The following is a 22,507-nucleotide window of genomic DNA, read 5'->3' on the forward strand; positions in this document are numbered from 1 at the left end:
ATGGCTGCGGCCAAGCCTGGGGACCTGGCTTCCACGCCGAACTCCCCAGGGCTACTGTTGGGCCACTTCGTGGCTTCAGGGTTGGTCACTCAGGAAATGTTAAATGTATCTAAGAAAGCAGCTCCTTGCTTTGAGAAATTCTCCAGACTACAACAGATCACAAATATTCAAGCTGAAATCTATCAGAAAAGCCTGGAAATTGAACTTCTGAAACTAGAAAAAGATGCAGCAGATGTTGTTCATCCTTTCTCTTTGTCTCAAAAGTGTCATGATCTACAAAGTATGAATAATCACCTGGAAGCTGTGCTGAAAGAAAAGAGGTCCCTCAGGCAAAGACTGTTGAAACCCATGTGCCAGGAAAACTTACCTTTGGAGGCTTTTTATCACAGATATAGGGTACATTTGCTGGAGTTAGTTGGCTGTGACTTTCATTGAGAGATTGGAAACCCATCTTGAAACAATTAGAAATATCCCTCATTTAGATGCAAATCTAAAGAAAAGGAGCAAGGCTTTAACCAAGATGGATGTTTTGGTGACTGAGACAGAAGAACTGGCAGAGACAGCAAAAGGAGATTTCTTCTTGTATCCCTAAAATATTAGCTAGAGATAGTTACCTTCAAAAATATGATATTATAGTTTCTCCTTTACCTTTTACTTCTAAAGGTCATGCCCAAACAACTAATATCAAGTGATCATCAATTTTATTTTCCCTAATTATGTATAGTCATATACATCCATTTCAAGTTGATTGTGACTTGGGTATTTAAAGGCTTTGCTGCTAGCACTACTGAAACTGCCCGCAGTATATTGGAGTACCAAAATTTCAAGTTCATTAGGACCTGACTTCTTTCTGATTAAAAGACTCAAAAACCAAAACAATGATAATAATAATAAAAGGGATTGTTTTATTATTAAAAGTTCAATCTCTCATTCCCCTCACCCTCTTTTTGCTTTTCTTCCAGGGAATGCTGCAGCAAAAAGGCCTTTGCCAGATTACTGCTACTCAATGTTGACTTTCCAGCCTCCAGAACCATGAACCAATAGATTTGTTTTTATTATGATTTATAAAACAATTTTACATATTCTGCGAGAGTAGCAAAGGTAGACCAAAACAATACCACTGGAGGATGAGCTCTGGGAAACTGAGGTCTTACTCTGTGGCTGCATTTTGCCATCAAGAGATAATCTCCTCTGTATCAGTTTCCCATGGTTGCCATGATAAAGCCACCGACTGGATAGTTTAAAACAACAGTAATTTTCATCTTACACTTCTGAAGACTAGAAGCCTGAAGTGTGGGTGTTGATAGGGCCATGCTCTCTCAGAAGGTGCTAGGGAAGGACTCTTCCTTGTCTTTTCCTACTTTCTGGTGATTACTAGCAATCCTGGATGTTCCCTCTATTGAAGACATATCACTCAGATCTTTGTCTCTGTCACTATCTGGCCTTTTCTGGGTGTATCTTCTCTGTGTTTATTTTCTCTTCGTAGAAGCACACCAGACATTCTGGATTTAGGGCTATGCTAATCAGTATGACTTCACCTTTGCTTGATTATATCTACAGAGACCCTATTTCCAATAGTCACATTCTGAGGTTCTGGGAGGAAATGAATCCTGGGAATGAACATTATTTATAAGTTGGGCATTTACCTAAATATTCAGGCTCCTTAGGAATTCTGTGATAGAATAGAACCAAAAGTCTGGGATCCAATGACCACTATGGTCACTGGGACCAATAGGGCAACCCTAGGGCCACACATGAGCAAATGTAATGGTCTTTTGGGATTCAGCTCACAAATATTGACAAACCAGACCCCAACATGGATACAAATGAAAAAGCTGAGAGCAGTGTTCATCAATGTCACTTACAAAATACCACAGTCACTCAGAGTAGGATTGCAAGAGTTTTTTAAAGGTTAAGTTTAAACAATAAAGTTGGTTCATTTCTATTTTGAAGCTTGAGAAAGATTTTATCTTGGGATTCAAGATATTTCAGATTGTTTAAATGGTAACAAATTTTAAGCAATTAATAGTCACCATGTAGAAATGATAAAAGTTTAAGGTGAATTATTCTGAGTTGATCACTATTCATAGCTTACATGAAGCAATCACGTTGAGATATATATATATATATATATATATATATATATACACATATAAAACGAGCCAATCAAAAACTCAAGTCAAATAATAAAATGGAAAAATATTCAAAAACAATTGCCACCATTCTTTTGTCAACAGGTAACCTAGAATAACAAACATGGAAACAGAATGCCCATGGCTGCATTTCATTTGAGTCTGTGTTTGATTCATAAGCCTGTTAGTATTGCAGTGTCCCTTTTTATTCTCTTTAACTGTGAACTTGGCAGCATCAATAATTTCCTAAATGTAACTCAGAGAGGCATGACATCTGGCAATTAAGAGCCTGATGGTTAACACAAGTTCCAGAGACACCATGGTAATAAGTCTATATATAGATGTTTCCACTCCATGCATCTGCATATTGGAGAATAAGGTGCTGTATTTTAGATGTATTTCTTTGAGAGGTGGAAAAGTCATCAACACGCAGTTCAGCAAAACAGCAGAGGTTCTCTTCTGCTCTCTCCCTTTTTGCATTTTGAGTCTTGCAGGACCCACTTTATTGTTAGGAATTTATCAATACACATGGTTTATTTCAAAGATCTATTTGGGGTGAGTAATGTCGCCTTTCAGCTGTTTTCACTACTGATAAAACTTAGCTGGGTGAAGGTTAAAGAAGAGAGCTTAATCTTCCCTATTTTGAAATGAAGCACCAACTTGCAAGATGACAATGAGTTCTACACCATGGATAGAGACACCCTCTTTTATTATTATTATTATTTATAGACTGACAATGGGCAATAGGATATCTGCAAAAGTTGTTGATGCTGTTATTTGAATCCTCTCCTCCCCTCCTGCCTCCCTCTGCTTTTCCCAGACCCTGCATACCTGGAAGCTTGCCCACTGGCAGAAATGGCCTGAGTGACTTAGTTGGCTGAGCATCATACTTAGTCATTATAAAAATAAAAAAAATCTGCACCTGATATTCCATTTTTGTACTTTGAAGGATAACTCACTGTCATTTGATCAGAGGGAGAAGAAAGTAATTATTCATCTTATATTAATATCTTCAAGGAATAGAGAAGCAGATTAATGAAGTATGTAGGAGCTTAGACTGTTGAGCCAGACCTTCTGGGTCAGAATCCTAAGGCTGCCACGGAACTGTCTAACTTCAAGACTGACCTCACAGGTTAAATAAGGATACTGATAGTACCGACAATGGGGAGCTGAGTACAAGTTAGAGTGGCACTAGCTATTATAACAGGTAAAAGCACAAATCCCATGGTTTAACAAGGAGAACTGTATTGCTAGCTCATAATAAGTTAATAGCAGATATTTCTGATTGGCAAACATTACTTCTTCAGGGACTCACTGTGTATGGATCTACCCCTTCACCACAGAGTAACCAAGGTATGATGTTTACATTCAACCTCAGACAGAGGCGGTCTTCATGAGTCATGCCTATAACTGGGTATTTTTTCCCTGCCTCAGTTCCATTGGTCAGATTCAGTTGCATGACCACAGTTAAGTCCATGATTAACTAGAAAATAACCATGCAGCTGGGAAGAGGAGGAAGTCAACAAGTGGACACCTACCCTCTTTCTGTGACAAGATTTAAGCAAAATAAATGAATCACAAACAAACAGAGGTGACATCAATAATACACTAGAGGATAACACTAGGCACCTTAAACATTATGTACATACTCTTTAAATGTTTCTTAGCATTTTATCATGTAAATTTCCAAATGTATGAATTGTTGAATCAATTTAATCATAACCACCTTCGATATCTACCATCTAGACTATGTACTCATATTTTGTTCTACTTATTTTTATCATATTCTTATCTATATATCCTGCTTTTCACCCATCAATTCACCTTATTTATTGAAAGCAAGTTGTTTTGGTACATTTCCCCAACAAATACTCCAACATATCATCAACTAGGGTTTAACATTATTTTATGGTTGTTTCTTTTGAGGCAATTATTACATAAAACCCAATACACAAATCTTGAATCTAGAATTCAGTGACATTTAATAAATGCATGCGCCAGGAATGGAGGATGCAGCTCAGTGTAGAATACTTACCTAGCATGCATGAGGATCTAGAGCTGATTCCAAGTCCTGTTAAAAAAAAATATCCATTCAATCACATAGCTGTTAATGAATAGTGCTACTGCCTTAGAAAAATTCATTCTTGGCTTTTCCCAACCATCAACACCCTCCTGTCACTCCACCTACTCCCCACCTGAAGCAATCATAGTTCTGATTTTCCACCATAAATTACCTTTATTTATTGCAGAATTTTAAAAAAAAACTAGCATGACAATGTATGCAGGTTTTTGTATAAATGAACTTATTTCATTTAGAATAATGTTTGAGAGATGTTTTAGTTAGCTTCATGCCACAATCATGGAATACAGGCAAAAAATACTGTTGAACTAAAATACTAAAGATTGTCTTAAATATTAAATATGCTTATTTTTCCTCTAAATAATACATCAGACACTTTAGATATACAAATCTAAACTCTCACATGATTTAATTAAGAGTCTTGTATTACACATGTACTTCACATTTATATTTTCAGGGTTAACAAGCAACTATTAAAACTAAGATCTTGTTCATCGTTATTTTCCAGCAGAACCTGGCAAAGTGGCTTGCTGGTGCTCAAAAAGAGACTTGACTAATTAGTAGCCAAACAGTATAAAAGGAGAGGTTCTTATTGTAATCATTTTACCACTGAAAGATGTGTACTTAAAATATGAGAATGAACAAGTCTTCTAGAACATTAACCTTCATTTTATTTTCAAACACATTAAAATCACAAATAAGGAAATATTTGTGCCTACTTGCATTAACTTCTATGAGTTTAAAGACTAAGAAGAAATTCCAAATGTCCAGCCAACTAAAAGTTCAAGTGTTCAAGATTTAATTCAACTCTGAAGAGTCAATAACATGTCTCTACCAACCACATATCCTGAATTTTTCCATTATGGTCTTTATTTTAAATTTCAGTTTAGGTGTCATCTTTATGGATTCCAAGAAGATAATCACTCTTTTCCTAACTAGATCTGGATCCAGGTAGAAAACCACTATGAAACCATTGGTCCTCAGATTCTTTCTACTTTCTTATCTTGTGTTTTTGTCTCTAGAAATTTCTCAGTCCCTAGATTCTATTTCTTAAGCCAAGTCACCTTAGAAATCTATATTGTATAGTATTGGCTTAGTGAATTTATTTCAATTCTGTTTCTTAGAAAATCCAAAGATAGAGCTATAATACCACACCTACAGGCTATTCTGTAGTTTGCTAGAGATATCTGGATTCACGTTTGGAGGATTATGGCTAAGAAAATTCACACTGTTTCTGTAGAAGGATCTCATAGAACTGGGATCCAAACTCACCTCTTGACAGCCTCTCTTTTGTATTCAACAAGTGTTTATTGAATAAATAAATAGGCAAATGAATGCATGAACGCTGTAAGATAGAAAATACAAGTATCTTGGCAGTAGCAGATCTGTATCCTGAACTATTTACTAATTGAATAACCTTAAATTAGTCCTGGTTTTCCTCACTTAGAAAACGAGAATAATAATTACCTCTCAGGATGGTTATAAAGAGATGATGAGATAGTTTATATTGAAATTATTTATAAGCAATTAAGCTCTACATGAACATTAGTTATTATCAACCTGATAAATAATGATCTGCCAGGTAACAACCAGGAAGCTTTCCTGAATCTCAAATTAAGACTTTCTAACATATTTGTTTTATTGTTCTTTAAGGGATCTGTCGAGGGTGAATTATTGCCTTTCTGAAGAAAGCTATGCTTAAGCTGAAGTCTGTGTGGGAAGGAAGCTCTAATCTCACAATGGAAGCTCTGATCTCACAATATTGAGCTGTCTGGCAATGCCTGGCTAGATCTGAATGCCAGATATTTTTGGTATATGTTGAATCAAAATCCAGATCTATTTTCTGGGCTAGAATTCAAAGGATTTTTGTTGAGTTCAAAGTGTTTATTCTTGAACACAAAACATCTTATCCATAACATTATCATCCCTGGGGGGAAAAAATCTTTCAAGAAAGTCTTTGGAGAAATTCTCTGTACATTGTAAAGCTCAATCCCACTAAATAATATAAATAATTACATGCTGAGAGATTCTTCCAAACTATTTCCTTAAGTATACCTCATATATTGTAGAGCCTTTAGACTAAGGTTAGTTTTGCTCAGAACCATTTTATAATGGAATAGGTCACATACTAAAGAAATGATAAGATTAGTCATTGCCAACACACTATAATGGTTGTGAGCTTTTGCTGCTTAATTTAATTAAGTTTCAGCTTTGTATCATCTACTTAAGGTTTACAATGTGTTGTTTGGGTATACTTATCTTGATTCATGTGTATGTAGTGAAGTGATTTCTGCAATCAAGCAAATTAACATGCTCATCACCTCCTGGGTTTAACTTTTTTTGCTTTCCTTGTAGTAAAAGTATCTAAAATTTACTTTCTTGGCAAATCACCATTATAAAATGCAATATTATCAATTATAGTCCTCATGTTATACATTAGCTCTCTTGAATTATTCATCCCCCAGACCTACAACTTGAGAATCTTTGACCTTCACTTTTCATCTTAGGCTCATAGATTTAAAGTGTTAAGCCCACTTGACAAATGGAAATAATCACAAACTGAACTCATTTAGGATACATACTGAGCAGTCTGTTTAGTCCAGGTTAACACAATACAGGGATATGAGAAGATCATCCTGAGACTTGTCCATAGGAAATCAAAAGTAATTAATAAAATGCCAATTACTTAAATGTAGATTTATATCCTCCCAGAAAGACTTCCTGGGTTTCCCTGGCACTCATGGGTGGTAGGTGGATTCAATTAGTTCTTATAGGTGGATTCAATTGGTAAAAAACCAAAATTTTTCATAGAGAAGATCTGAAAGGACATTCTTTGTAGAATTCTTTTGCTGAGTTTCTTCTTTTGCTGTGCTCATCAATTAGCCAGCTCTGTTTTCACCGGGCTACAGTTCTGTTCTCTGCATCTATGGCTATTGGATTGCCTCTTCTGAACCTTATTAGTTCTCCAGAGAGAGAGAGAGAGGCTGGTAAGCAAGTTTCTTTCACCTTAAAAATTCTGAAAAACAGTGTCCATTCACCACCTCCTTTTGTTTTACAAGTACCCTGTCTATAATTCCTCACTTGTTGTCCCAGTATGCTGGTTCTGCATAGCATTCCTTAGAAGGAAAAGACCTGAGATCACCTGTTAACCAACTTTTTACCAAAGAAGAGACACAAACCCTGAGTGGGGCTCTTTTTTACTCTTGTGGTGGTTGCAGGTGACTAAGATGCTTGCTCCATGGCTTCTCAGAAGCTTCTCAGAAACTCTGTTTCTCTTCTTTGGTTCCCTCTGTATTCCAGGCTGCTGGACCTCATCCCTCCTGAACCCCTCTTTGACTCTGCCTTGACATCTTCTCTCCTAATTCTCACACTGTCTGTGGGCTTCCTCTCAGGGTTGCTTACCTGCTCCTTAGTGCCCTGTCCTCACTTCACCTCAGAAGCTCTGAGACCAGCGCTACCTCTCAGCTATTTGGAAAAGTCCCCAAACTCCACCTGGGGTTTGATCTAGTCTCTACATTTTTGTTTCAAATCTCACTATCTCTAGTGAGATTTTTTCTTCCACACCCTTTTCCTTTGCAATCTTTCTACTTCTGTCATAGTTATCATAATTATTCTGGTCACTAACGTTTCAACTCTGTGTGACAGCTTTGGTGTGATTGATGCTTCTCTATAGCTGATCACCAAATGAGCATGACTTATAAAGTCCCCCCTTTTTCACTTACCTCGTTCAAACTGTCATTTCCATATATCTTCTCACTTTAAGTCTCTTATGCCCAAAACTTGAAAAAGAAATTCTATAGACACTGCCAGGCAACAAAAGGTAACTACAGGTAACTCTTTGAGCTTTTTCTTTTATTTCTCCCTTTTCTTTTTGTTTTCTATTATTCATTTATTTTGGCACTAGGGATTGACCTCAGGGGCATTTAATCACTAAGCCACATCCCCAGCCCTCTTTGTAGTTTATTTAGAGACAGGATCTTGCTAGGTTGCTTAGGACCTCACTAAATTGAAGATGCTGGCTTTGAATGCGCAATCCATCTGCCTCAGCCTCTCACATCCCTGTTATTATAGGCATGTACCATTGTACCCGGCTCTTTGAGACTTTTCTAAAGCCAGGTTCTTTATTGTACATATTTTACTTGAATTAATCCTAACAAAAACCCTATGAGGTAGACACTTTTATGATTCCTGTCTTATAGGTAGAAAATGAAGTCTCATAGAGGTTAAGAAACTAGGCCAAATGTACACAAGAGTATGGAAAATGCTGGGATTCAGAGCACATCACCTGCCTTCACAGCATATGGCCCTGTCTCCCACTTGAGAGTGGCCTGGAATTTGCAGCCATAGTGTAGCCTCCTAGGTGTGCACCTTCATCTTTCTCCTTGGACCTTCCCAAGCATTTTAATTTAGTTTCCTATATCTTGGGTGCTCTGGTTCCTGGGTTCTATGAGAGCCACAGGATCCTGAGCCCCAGCCCCTAACTAGGAACGCTGATACCTGCTTCATTCGTTATTTCCACCTGTCCCCATCCATAACCTAAGTATTGACTATGTTCTGCCTACTGCTATTAGAACTCAACACCTACCTGCATAATGTCCCCATCCATAACCTAAGTATTGACTATGTTCTGCCTACTGCTATTAGAACTCAACACCTACCTCTTGCACCTCATGAAGTGTAGGATGCATGGAACTTTTTGTATATTGCAATTTGCACTTGTAACACTTCTGCCAAGAATCCTTTAGCTTTCTAGCCTCACGTTGCCAATTTGAATATCACCCTGACCAGTACTGAAAACCAGTCAATTATGACATTGTCTTCCTCTCTTGTCTTTCCCTAATTAAAACCCATGTTATTTATGCCCTGTTTTTCAGCCAAATTAATTAACCTGCACTCCCTGAGTAGCCAGGCTGGGCCAAGCCCCAGGACTGCTTTCATGTCCCCGTCCTTTCTGTTTCTCTTTCTACTTTCCTACTCTCAGGCTAGTTCAGCTCTCCTGGGGGGTCTTCCCACACCTCTACAGTCCTCTGCTGTTTTGTATGCTTTAACAACAATGTCTTGTTTTCACCTTCGCCACCTTAAAGGATGTGCATTAGATCAGTGATGTTCAAGCTTGGCTAAACAAGTCACCTGACAAGTATTCAAAACACAGATGACAGGCTCGTGCTCCAAGTCCTACTGCTCATAGCCAACCAGCAAGCCTTTTCTGAATCCACACTGCTTATGCATAATAAATGATAATTATTCATGATGGTCTGAGCTTCTTTTTTAAAAAAAATTTTCAATGAATTTATAAATTACAGAGTATGAAAACTGTCTGGCCCAGTGCCTGACACATAATAGGTATTCAGCAAATGCTAACTATTTCCCTACTCTTTCTGTCAGTTATCACAAGCTTTCTAGCCTTCATTTGTTTAAATAAATATTTTAGATAAATTTATGTTTTCTATATTTCTTCCTGTTCTGTATATTTATGGCTTCTTCAGCCAAAGATTTTCTGGCTCTTTTTGACCTTCAATTATCCCTTGAAGACTCTTTTTTTCACTATTTTGGTATTAAGTTCATTAGTCTACATATTTCAGAAACTTCCATACAATTATATTTTCTGCTGCTTCCTCTTTTTCTACTTTTAGCTTTGATTCATGCTTCTTAATTTTTTTTGTGGGGTGAGGGGAGCTTTAATTCTCTTTCAGCAAGTGCCAATGAAGTAGATCTTGAAGTATCAGAGCCATTGTTATAATGTTATAAAACATTGAGGTGTTATAAAACATTGAGGTGTTTTATAACAATTTAATGTATTTAAATTATTTTTGTGGAATATTAGAGGAAGACCTTGGAACTTCCTAAATTTTAAGTTTTCTGTTGACAAGCAGCTCAGATATAATTGTGACTTTTAAAATTTGTACAGTTGCACCAGGCACAGAGGCACATCCCTGTAATCCCAATGGCTCAGGAGGCTGAGGCAGGGGGATCACAGGTTTGAAGCCAACCTTAGCAACTTAGCAAGGCTCTAAGCAACTTAGAAAGACCCTGTCTCAAAATATAAAATAGAAAAGGGCTGGGGATGTGGCTCAGTGAAGGGCTCCTGGGTTCAATCCCTTATTAAAAAAAATGTACAGTTGCTTTGGTATTTGCCCCTTCCCATACATAGCTTCTTAAAATTTTATAAAAACACCAACCAAACACAGGTTAGTGGATTTAGTAAGTTTAACTTTTTAGTTCCTATTCACAGCAGCCACTATTCCTTTGACATACCAGATAGACTGTGCAGTGGCCTACGGTAAATTTCCACTCCCAGGGTTGAAAAGTTCAGGTTCTCTGGGAACTCTGTGTTGTAGTGCCACTTGTCCCAAATTTGCACCTCTCCAAAGTTGGGTTACTTTAAATGTACCAAGACAACATCATTTTCTCTTTCAAGGGGGAGGAAGAAAATCACTGTATAAATCCAGCAGACCAGGCTGTGAAGTTGTTCCTCTTTTCCCATCTCTTTATGCTTTTTTCTTTATTTTTTTTTCAAAAGAGACCAGATCCTAATCTGAATTTTTAAAAAAATAAGAAAATAAAAATAAAATAGTGATGGTTTCTAAGAGAGTAAGCAGGGAAACTGGAGGTAATGCTTTATTTTCTGCAAATTGTGTGCCTCACAGAAAACACCAAAAATCACAAGTCTACTCTACAAAATCCAGCAGCTAGAATTGCAAAATCCTTCATCCAAGAGTGGTGGACGGTAGGAAGGGAAGTAGGAGGGTAAATGGCACAGGGAGAAAAGCAAAGCATGCAAATCTGTCCAGGCACAGGATATATCAGTCAGCTTTTTGTTGCTGTGACCAAAATACCTGGCAAGAACAATTTAGGGGAATAAACGTTTATTCTGAGCACATCATCTCAGAGAGTCCATGGTCAATTAACTCCTTTGCTCTGGGCCTTAAGAGAGGCAGAATATCATAATAGAAGGATGTGGGGGAGAAAATCTGTGAGCTCTTGGCAGCTGGGGAAAGAGAGGAAGGGGCTAGGGATAGATATAACCCGAGGCTACACCCTCCAGCCACACCCTACTTGCCTACAATTACCACCCAGTAGTCTGTTCAAATTACTAATGCATCCAATGGATTAATCCCTAATGAGGTGGCAACTCTCATAATAGAACCATTTTTTTTGCCTCCAAACATTGATGCATTTTCCAACACATGAGTTCTTTGGAGGCCATTCCTAGATCCAAACCATAAAACAAGGGCTGGCACATGCTAGGAAACAGCTGCAGAAAAACTTGTGGTATTTGCAGACTCATAGTTGTCATAAAAATCCACACATGGGTGTCAGGAATATTCTGCCGCATGGGCATCAGAAACAAAACTTCCATTTCTTTAGAGGAAAGGGATTGTAAAGAGGACCCTTGGCTTCCCTGGTGGAGAAGGAAAAGGGCCATCAGAGCCTTCTTGCAATCCTCATATCCCCTTCAGATGACAGGAGATGAATGCTGTGAAGGCAACTTCTCTATAGAGGCTGAGCTGCTCCAGACAGACCACCTGGAAAGTATCTCATAGAAGTTCACTGCTTAAGAAGACCCACCAAAAAAGAAGAGAGGCATAACCAGAAAAGGTTTGCTTGGCTTCATTGGTGTTGGGAATGAACCAAGGAAAGAAGATAGGGAAGACAAAGCCACTGCTAATGTTTGAGGACTCCATTGCTGTGAGCAAAGCCATTTGTGAATCTAATGCAAAGTAATAAGGTCAGTTAATTCTTTTCTGTTTTATAACCTCTGTGCATTCTAATCCCTGTATTGAAACATAGATATTATAAGCAGCATACAGAGTACAGAAGAGAACAATGCAGAAGATTAGCCGGCTGACTACTAAGATGAATGGGAGTGAGACAAACATTTCCTGAATGAAGAAAAGAGCCTGCACCAAAATGTTGAATGACCTGTGAGTAATTTTTGCTAACTCTTGAGAAGGAGTGGGGTTTCTTCCCTTGATACCTCCAATGCCAGACAGAACAATCACATCTTGAACCCAAATGACATTGACAACTTTGTTAGTACCCAAAGAACACAGAAAATTGATGAAGGGAAGAATTCCAACCATGACAGAACATCTCTGTGGAGCCATGGATCACCAATAATATGTGCTGTTATGGACAGAAGTACAGTGATGAACACTTTGGAACTCTGGCAGAGTCTCCTCTACTCCAATCACAATATTGGAAAATTCCAAAAGCAATATGTGGCTCCCTCTTTCTTTTCTCTGTATTCCGGGGCTTCCTGGTATACCAGAACACTACTTCTTCCACAATCCTTTTGCTTCAGCCTCCTCAGCCACTGGGATTACAAAAAAAATTTTCCTTTTTCAGTAAAGAAAAAATTTAAATTTTCAGACATGAATGTTTCATTATAAAAACATTACTAAGGCTTTTTTTTTTTTTTTGGTACTAGTGATTGAACCCAGAGGCATTTAACCACTGAGCCACATTCCCAGCCCTTTTAATTTTTTATTTAGAGACAGGGTCTTGCTAAGTTGCTTAGGGCCTTGCTAAATTGCTGAGGTTGGCTTTGAACTTGTGATCCTCCTGCTCCAGCCTCTGAGCCGCAATGATTACAAGCATGTACCACCGTGCCAAGCCTAAGGTTTTTTACTTAAAAAGAACTTTTAGTAATATCATTTCCTAAATAGATTGTTAATTCTTTACAGTCATAAGTGTAGGATTTCTCCTACATCTGTCTAAATTTCTTTTGTTGTACAGTTGCTGATTATTATAGGATATGTTCCAAAAGCTCTGAAACTTGTGTTTGTGAAAAACTCAATAGCAATGAGCCTTTCAGTAATGTAAACATGGTTGCTAATTTGGATTTTCCATTGAAAGAAACATGCTTTTCCTGATTCTATTTCATGTGGGAGGATCTTATATCATAAGATGACTCCGAAGTAGGATGGCATTATTCTATTGCTGTCAACTTCTGAGATCAAGGCTCTGCAAACGTGACTTAACATGGCATTGGTAACATCGGCAGACTCCGTTTAAGCATGGTGTACCTCAGGAAGCCCACAGTGAAGAAATGCTTTGTCTGCCTCCTTGTAAAACAGTGAGACTGACAGTCCAGGGGGCTGTGTGGCACTCCGCCCAGGTCTCTCTAGACCCTTATTTCAGAAAGCCACCTCTGTGTCCAGCCTGAGCTCTTCAGCTGGAAGCAGTACATAAGTACTGGCAGGAATTTTGGCCTGAAACCAGGAGGTTGTCATAAAATTTATCTCTTCTTTGGCAATATGCAAATGAATTGGGCTAAAAAGTGTTTTTTAAAATCTCTTTCTCTGTCTGTGGTTAGTAGAGAAGTGATGGAAAAGAAAGAGCAGAGATACTTATGTTTCTGAAACTCTGGCAATTTATTTACTTAAGTGAGCTGTAAGACCTCATAGCCTTATCTAGATACCTATTTTGGGAAATGACTTTGTGGAATTTAAATTTAAATATTAAATAAAAGCAAATAAGTATGCTATCTTAAAATCTTTTTTTTTTTTTTAGGAATTTCTTATTTGTTCTTTTGGTTACACATGACAGTAGAATGTATTTTGACATCATATAGACATGGAGTATAACTTCCCATTCTTGTGATTGTACATGATGTGGAGTTACAATGGTCGTGAATTCATATATGAACATAGGAAAGTAATGTCTAATTTATTCTTCAGTCTTTCCCTCCCATCCCCACTCCCTTCCTGCACCCCCCTTGTTCAATACAGTGAACCTATTGTGAATCAGCATCTGAACATCAGAGAATATCAGCCTTTGGTTTTGGGGGATTGGCTTATTTCACTTAGCTTGATAGGTTCCAATTCCATCAACTTACTGGCAAATGTCATAATTTTATTCCTCTTTATGGCTGGCTAATATTATTGTGTATATATAATATATTTTCTTTATCCATTCATTTGTTGAATGGTACTTAGGTTGGTTCTATAGCTTAGCTATTGTGAATTGAGCTGCTATGAACATTGATGAGGCTGCATCACTATAGTACATGGATTTTAAGTCATTTAGGTATATGCTGAGGAGTGGGATAAATGGGTCAAGTGGTGGTTTCATTCCAGGGCTTCTAAGGAATCTCCATTCTGCTTTCTAGAGTGGTTACACCAGTTTGCAGTACCACCAGCAAAGTATGGGTGTACCTTTTCCCCACATCCTCACCAACATTTATTGTTACTTGTATTCTTGATAATTGCCATTATGAGTAGAGTGAGATGAAATCTCAGTGTAGTTTTAATTTGCATTTCTGTAATTGCTAGTGATGTTGAACATTAGCTAAGTTATGCAACCAAACTATATGCACATCACCAGATGCATGGATAAGAAATTTTGGTATATGTACACAATGGAATATTACTCAGCCATAAAGATAAATGACTTTATGGCATTTGCCAATAAATAAATGGATCTGGAGACTATTATGCTACATGAAATAAGCTAATCCCCCAAAGCCAAAGGTTGAATGTTTTCACTGATATGTGGAAGCTAAACCACAATAGAGGGGGGAGGGAAAGAAGTTCAATAGATTATACAAGGGGGAATAAAAGGAAACAATGATAGGAAAAACAGTAGAATAAATCTAACATGATTTTCCTAGATGCACATATACAAATACCTAAGAAACTCCACCATCATGCCCACCCACAAGAATAGGGACCTAATTAGAATAAGATATATTCATGCTTGTTAATATTACCAAAATGGATTCTACTGTCTTGTATAACTAAGAAGAACTAATAAAAAATTGTCAATTAAAAGCAAAACAAAACAAAAAAGAATCATATAGTGCTTATGCAGGCATATATTTGCCCTTGTAGCTGTTTTAAAACATTCATTTTCAAATATTTAAACATAAATTACTTTCCAAATTGAGGAACACTGAGAATCCCTTGAACATTATTAGCCTCTTGCAATACAAGTTTCTAATAAAAGAATATTTCCTGCAGCCTTTCTTTGAGCATCGCTATCAAATCTGACCATAATTCCTACTCCAGTGACTTCCAAAGGAATTCTTTGTAACAGTTGGAAAGCTATTATATGGCATCATTACAAATAGATGGGAGAGCTAAGTAGAAGTGAAGGTGATTCCAAAAATAAGCACTTTTTGAAGAAATCTGAAGCTTAAGAGTGGAGTTCATACAGCTTTTATTTTTTAGAATCACCTTCCACTTGTCTTATTCTTTTGTTTTCCATCCCAAGCCAATATTATTACTGCAGAGGCAATACTAGGCAAAGAACTGTAGCTTGTATACCTTTTATTTGAATGAAATTCTGAAAAGGGTTATTGAAGATGAGTTTGAAGAAAGTCAAACTATCTATAATCTGAAATCATCAGATATTTGGGTTGGGGGGTATGTTTGATGCTAATTAACTTGTGACTCCTCACTGTCTCAGCACAGCTCGTCGTACAAGGTAGAGTAATTCTTTATTCAAATAGGTTTTTAAAATTTAAAAAAAATATGGGTTTGCAAGATAACAGAATAGAGGAGGTTGATTTCCTAGTTGCTCTGTGGTGTGAAACCCAGAAAGCACACAGGCAGCTTCTCAGCAAGGTGGTTGAACAAAAAGGCAGGGGAGGGGGGATTTACTGGAATTTAAAACCGGATATTCCAAGCAGAATGGGGATTCAGGAGGTTAGATATAATAAAATAAGGAAGAAATACCCAGTGGCACAGTTGTTGTTGCAGCTGGTCCAGAAACACTGGCCAGAGCCCTCCCTCCACAAGTAAATTAGGGTGATAAGGAATTTCAAGGAACCCACATTTTTAAGAGGCCTGAGGCTTGTCTGGATATGGAGCATTTACAGAGTAAGGACATTGCGTGACTAAACTGAAAGGGGTGCTGCAAATATCCTCATGGAAATAAGAAGACACCATCCCTCCAGGCAGCATGCAACCATTTCCCAGCTGTGGTATGGAGGCTGGCAGCTAATGGAGCTGATTCCTGGCAAACCAGAGTTTGGTCTGAAATACAGGCCCAGTAAACACACAGCATGACATAGAATGTGCTTCTGTGACCAGGAGAAGATAAAACATGGAGAGAGGCTTTCACAGGGGACAACTGATTGTGGAAACCCACCCAGACCTCCCCTTCTCCCTCCAATCCAGCTGCTTGCAAGACCATCCAGGAGAGACATGTCTGGCCATGAATTCAGACAGGCAAGGGTGGGAGAGATTGAGTTTGGAGACTGAATCCAAGACCAGGAAATGTGGGATCTGCAGATGACACAAAAGACACAAAAGAATGGAGGCCTCCACCACACAGTGGAATGCAGGGAAGGTCCCCAGGATACAGTCTTCCAGCATGAACTAGAAATTACTGGGCCCTAGAGGTGCATTGATTTAAAATCTCCAGATGAATTAGTATTCAGCAAAGAGCCTGGTGTCCACCTAAGCCTAAATCCTGCCTCCTGGAATTCTACCTACAGGATTACCTCCCTAACTCCAGCAATCCAAAGGGTGTAGTAGATTGGGCCAGTTGACTCCACCTAAAACTGCTGAGAAGAGAAGCTGAGAATCATTAGAACTCCAACAGAAAGAATTCTTTAACTTTTCATCAGGTTTTCTCTCTCTCTCTCTCTCTCTCTCTCTCTCTCTCTCTCTCTCTCTCATTTTTTTTGTTTTCTTTGTGTGTTTTTAGTTTCTTTTTCTCTGTTTAAATTGGGACCTGTGTACATGGACATTTATACATACTCATATTTGGGATTTTTCTCATTTCTAGAATTTTGGAAGCTGGTTATTTTTCATGGATCAGATTTTTGAGGACTAGGATATTTTGATTAGAATATTTTAGTTTTCTTTTGTATTTTTTATTAGTATTTTTTATTTTTTAAATTTTTACTTTATATATATATTTTTCTCTTACCTGTTTCCCTTGATTATTTTTTTCTTTTCTTCCACTAATAACCAACCTCTATTGTTCTTTCATTCTTCCTTTAATTTTATACTTCTTTCTTCTCTCTTCTTCCCTCATAACCATCACATTCCATATCACTTCTGTTGTCTCCCTTTCCACTATTTAAAACTGTAAACTTTCTGTTTTTATTGTAGGCAATAATTGATCGTATCATTTCTGTTTATTGTGATAATTAAAATTGTAGCTGTCATAGTAGGAACCATTTGGTTTAATGCTGTATATTGTTTTATTGTTTGCACTGGTTGCTGTTATTATTTATCTCCCTCTAAATAGTGAGGTATTATAGGGTAGAAACTCTACTGCCTCAGATCCATACTGTTAGATGGATAGACATACAAACAATATGACAATGCAAAGGAACAAGTCAATCCAAATAAACCAAGATACTCTAATAACAAAATCCATCACCCTGGATGAAATGTCAGAGAAGAGTATAGAATGATCATAGTTAAAATTTTATGTAAAAGACAGTAAATGAAGTAAAATTAGAGAAAATACTAGAAGTGAAGGATCACTTCAACAAAGAAATGGAGATTCTGCCCTCATAATCTGATGTTGTCTTCCAAGTGATCTAGTGCATTGATGATGCTTTCTATTGAGTTTTTATTTCGTTTATTGTTTTCTTCATTACAAGGATTTCTAATTTTTTTCCAGACTCTCTCTCTCTTTTTTTTTTTTAAGAGAGAGGAGAGAGAGAGAGAGAGAGAGAGAGAGAGAGAGAGAGAGAGAGAGAGAGAGAGAGAGAGAGAGAGAGAGAGAGAGAGAGAGAGAGAGAGAGAGTTTTCAATATTTATTTTTTAGTTCTCGGCAGACACAACATCTTTGTTGGTATGTGGTGCTGAGGATCGAACCGGGGCCGCACACATGCCAGGTGAGCGCGCTACCGCTTGAGCCACATCCCCAGCCCTCTCTCTCTTTTTTTGAAGTAATATTTTGCTACTCATATTTTCTCCCTTATCTCTTTGTTGCTGTGATCAATTTTTGCCTGTATTTGCTCTCTTATCTCTTTGTTGGAGTGATCAATTTTTGCCTGTATTTGCTCATTTAGGTCATGCTTTAATTCACAGGTCATTTTAATTATGTACATTCTGAACTCCTTCTCTGACATTTCATCAACTGCGCTTTCCATGGATTCTGTTATTGTAGTATCCTGGTTTGTTTGGGGCACTTTCTTCCCTTGCTTTTTTTTTCATTTTGCCTATGTGTCTTCCTTTCTAGCAGTGTGGATCAGTGCACAAGTGAGAGGAATCAGATCACATTTAGAATGCAGATCAATTTGTATCTCCAGATTTTTCAACCCAGACCCTCAAAGCCAGGAGATTCTGGAACAACATATACCAAGCCCTGAAAGAAAATGGATGCCAATCAGGAATCTTACATCCAGCAAAATTATGCTTCAGATTCGATGATGAAATAAAAATCTTCCATGATAAACAAATGTTAAAATAATTCCTAATTAGAAAGTGTGCACGACAAAACAGTCAGTAAGATATTTAATGAAGAAGAAATGAAAAATAAAAGTGAAAACAATAAAAAAGAGAGGAACTGTATTAAAAGAATGGTGAATCAATAGATTCAAATTAAAAGCCAGAAATAAATCAAATGATAGGGTATAAAAATCATATCTCAATAATAACATTGAATGTAAATGACCTGAACTCAGCAATCAAAGGACACAGACTGGCAGATTGGGTCAAAACAAGATCCAAAAATATACTGTCTCCAAAAGACTCACCTCATAGTCAAAGATATCCACAGACTGAAGGAAAAAGGAAGGGAAAAAAACTTATTCACATGGATCTTGTAAACAAGCAGGCATTTCTATCTTCATATCAGATAAAGTGGATTTATCTGAATGCAATTGATTTATTGGTCTTGCTACTTTGCTGAATTCATTTATTATTTCTAGAAGTTTACTGGTGGGGTTTTTTGGTGTATTCTAGATATAGAATCATGACTATGGCCAAGATAGTTTGAGCTCCTCTTTTCCTATTATATCCCTTTAATATGTTTCTTTTACCTAATTGCTCTTGCTAGTATTTCAAGGACTTTGTTGAATAGAAGCAGTGAAAGTGGGAACCCTTGCCTTGTTCCAGTTTTTAGAGGGAATACTTTCAGTTTTCTCTGTTTAGAATGATTTTGTTCTTGGGTTTTTCATATATACCTTTTACAATGTTGAGGCATGTTTCTTCTATCCCTAGTTTTTCCAGTGTTCTAACTATGATTGGATTTGTATTTTGTCAAATGTTTTCTCTGCATCTATTGAGACAGTCATGTGGTTCTTGTCTTTAAGTCTATTTATGTAAGTATTTATGTATTTAAGTCTATTTATTGATTTCTATATGTTGAAATAATCTTGCACCCTGTAGATGAAACCACCTCGATCATAGTGCACTATCTTTTTAATGTGTTTTGTGTGCAATTTGCTGGTATTTTATCAAGATTTTTGCATCTATGTTCTGCAGGGATAGTGGTCTAAAGCTTTCTTTTCTTGATGTGTCTTTACCTGGTTTTGACATCAGGGTGATGTTAGCTTCATAGAGTGTATGTGGAAGAATTACCTCCTTTTCTATTTGAGGAAGAATAATTTGAGGAGAATTAATGTTAGTTCTTCTTAAGGTCTGTTAGGACTCTACTAAGAATCTATCCAGGGGCTGGGGATATAGTTTAGTTGGTAGAGTGCTTGCCTTGCATGCACAAGGCCCTGGGTTCAATCCCCAGCACCACAAAAACAAAACAAAATAAAGTGCATGACAGAAAAAAAATGGATTAAAAGAAAAGTAAAAGAAAAAGAATCTATCCAGTCTTGACTTTTTCTTTGTTGGTAAGCTTTTGATGGCTTGCTCAATTTCATTACTTGAATTTAATCTCTTTAAATTTTCTGTATCCTCCTGGTTCAACTGGGCAGATCATATGTCTCTAGGTATTTGTAAATATCTTCAAGATTTTATAGCTTAGTGGAGTATAAATTTTCATACAGTCTCAGAGATTTTGGTATGTTGTATTACTATTCTCATTTTCTTCTGAGTATTTTTTATTTTATCCCTGATTTCTTCTGTCCACTCGCCATTCCATAGTCTCCAGGTGTTAGAGTAGCTTCTACTTTTTGTGTTATCATTGATTTCTAATATCATTCCATTATGATCTCATAGTATGCAGAGTATTAACTATTTTTGAATTCACTAAAAGATGCTTTGTGGCCTAAAATATGGTCTATTTTAGAAAATTTTCCACATGCTGCTTAGAAGAAAATATATGCAGCCATTAATGGATGAAATATTTTATATATGTCCCTTAAGTCTAGATTATTGGTTGTTATCTATTAGTTCTATAATTTCTTTATTTAATTTTTGTATGAATGATCTATATAGTTTTGAAAGAGCTGTATTAAATTCATCCAGTATTATTGTGTTGTGGTCTATTTGATCCTTGGTATTGAAGAAGGTTTGTTATTGAGGTATATAGATGTTCCATTGTTTGAAGCATAAATATTTATGATTGTTATGACTTGTTGGTGTATAATTCCCTTAAGCAGTATAAAATGTTCCTTTTTTGTCCCTTCTGATTATTTTTGGTTTGAAATCTGCGTTATCTGATACAAGAATAGAAACCCTGCTTGTTTATGAGGACCATAAAAATGATATATTTCTTTCCATTCTTTAACCTCCAGTCTGTGGATGTCTTTGTCTATGAGGTGAAGCTCTTGGGGACAACATATTGTTGGGTCTTGTTTTTTGATCCAATATGCAAGCCCATGTCTCCTGATTGATGAATTTATAATATTTACATTCAGTATCATTATTGAAAGATAATTTTAAATTTCCTGCCATTTTGATTAATTTTTAGTCTTTAAGTTGAATTATATTTGCCTTTGATTGACTATTCTTCTAGTGTAGTTTCTTCCTCTGCTTTATTTTTTATTCTTCATTTCTTTTTCATAGAGTATTTTATCGAGTATGTTTTGTAGTGCCAGTTTTCTAGTTGTGAATTATTTTAACTCTTATTTGTTGTGGAATATTTTTGCTTTATCTTCAAATCTGAAGCTTAATTTTGCTTGCTATAGTATTCTTAGTTGGCCTCCATTTTCTTTCAGAGCTTGGTACATATTGCTGTAAGTCTTCTTATCTTGAGGGTCTATGTTGAAAAATCAACTGAAATCCAGGTTAGATTACCTCTAAATGTGACTAATTGTTTTTATCTTGCTGCTTTTAAAATTCTATTCTTTTTCTCTGTTAGGCATTTTTATAATAATGTGTATTATAGTGTGTCTGTTGTAATTTTGTATATTTGAAGTACTGTATGCCTCCTGTGTTTGATTTTCCATTTAATTCATAAGTTTTGGCAAATTTTACAATATTATTTCATTGAAAAAAATGTGTATTCCTTTAATTGATATTTCCAAGCCTTCATCTATCCTGATGAGGCTTAAGTTTGGCCTGTTCATGTTATCCCATATTTCTTGATCGTTTTGTACATAGTCTCTTAGCATCTTTTCTCCATAGTCAGCTTTATTTTCAAGATTATATACTTTGTCTTTGAAGCCTAAAAATCTAACTTCCAAGTTGTTAAGTCTGTTGATGATGCTTTCCATTGAATTTTTAATTTGATTTATTGGATTCCTTCATTTCGAGAATTTCCAATTGATTCTTCTTCAGAGTCTCTATCTCCTTATTGAAGTGGTCTTTCACTTCTTATATTTTTCTCTCTGATTTTATTTCTTATGTCATCATTTGCCTCATAAATAAGTTCAACTATTAATTCTATAATAATAGTTACCATGGTGTCAATAAAGCCTGTTATTGCTGAATTCTATGTTGTTTGGGATGGTGTATTTCCTTGACTTTTCAAATTATTTGTGTGTCTACCCATCTATCTGGGTGGATTACTAGTACCTTAAAGATTTGGGGTAGCCAACAATCTATGCAAACAATATATAGCAGTAGATTATTTACTTAGTTCCTATTTTTATGTCTACAATGTTAAATATTACACTAATCAAGTATGGTAAGATCAGCAATTTCCATCAGTAAAAACACTAATCATAAATTGTGTCTGACATAAAATCAAACAATAGGTATTGCCTATGACTTCCACTATATTAATTATTTCTGTAGCATTGGTGGTGGGGGCAGACATCATATAAATCAATTAGTATTAAGAGCTATTAAGAATAGAGATAAGTAAGAGGAAAGAAGAAGAGATAGGAAAGCAGAAAAGTGTTTGAAATTTCAAGTGTAAATAGGAAAATACAGTGGTAACATAGGGTATGTCGGTAATTAGGAGGGGGAGAAAAATAGAAGTAAAAATTTGAAGAATGAATAAGAGAATGGAATTTGGCTGTTAGCAATAGAAAAAAAGAGAG

General features: G+C 36.5%; 1 pseudogene; it reads left to right on the forward strand.

The window, feature by feature from the left end:
* Nucleotides 1-692, forward strand: LOC113186845 (HAUS augmin-like complex subunit 2 pseudogene; annotated as a pseudogene).
* The last annotated feature ends 21,815 nt before the right edge of the window (nt 693-22,507 follow it).

Source organism: Urocitellus parryii, chromosome 7, assembly GCF_045843805.1.
Source record: "Urocitellus parryii isolate mUroPar1 chromosome 7, mUroPar1.hap1, whole genome shotgun sequence".
Lineage (NCBI taxonomy): Eukaryota > Metazoa > Chordata > Mammalia > Rodentia > Sciuridae > Urocitellus > Urocitellus parryii.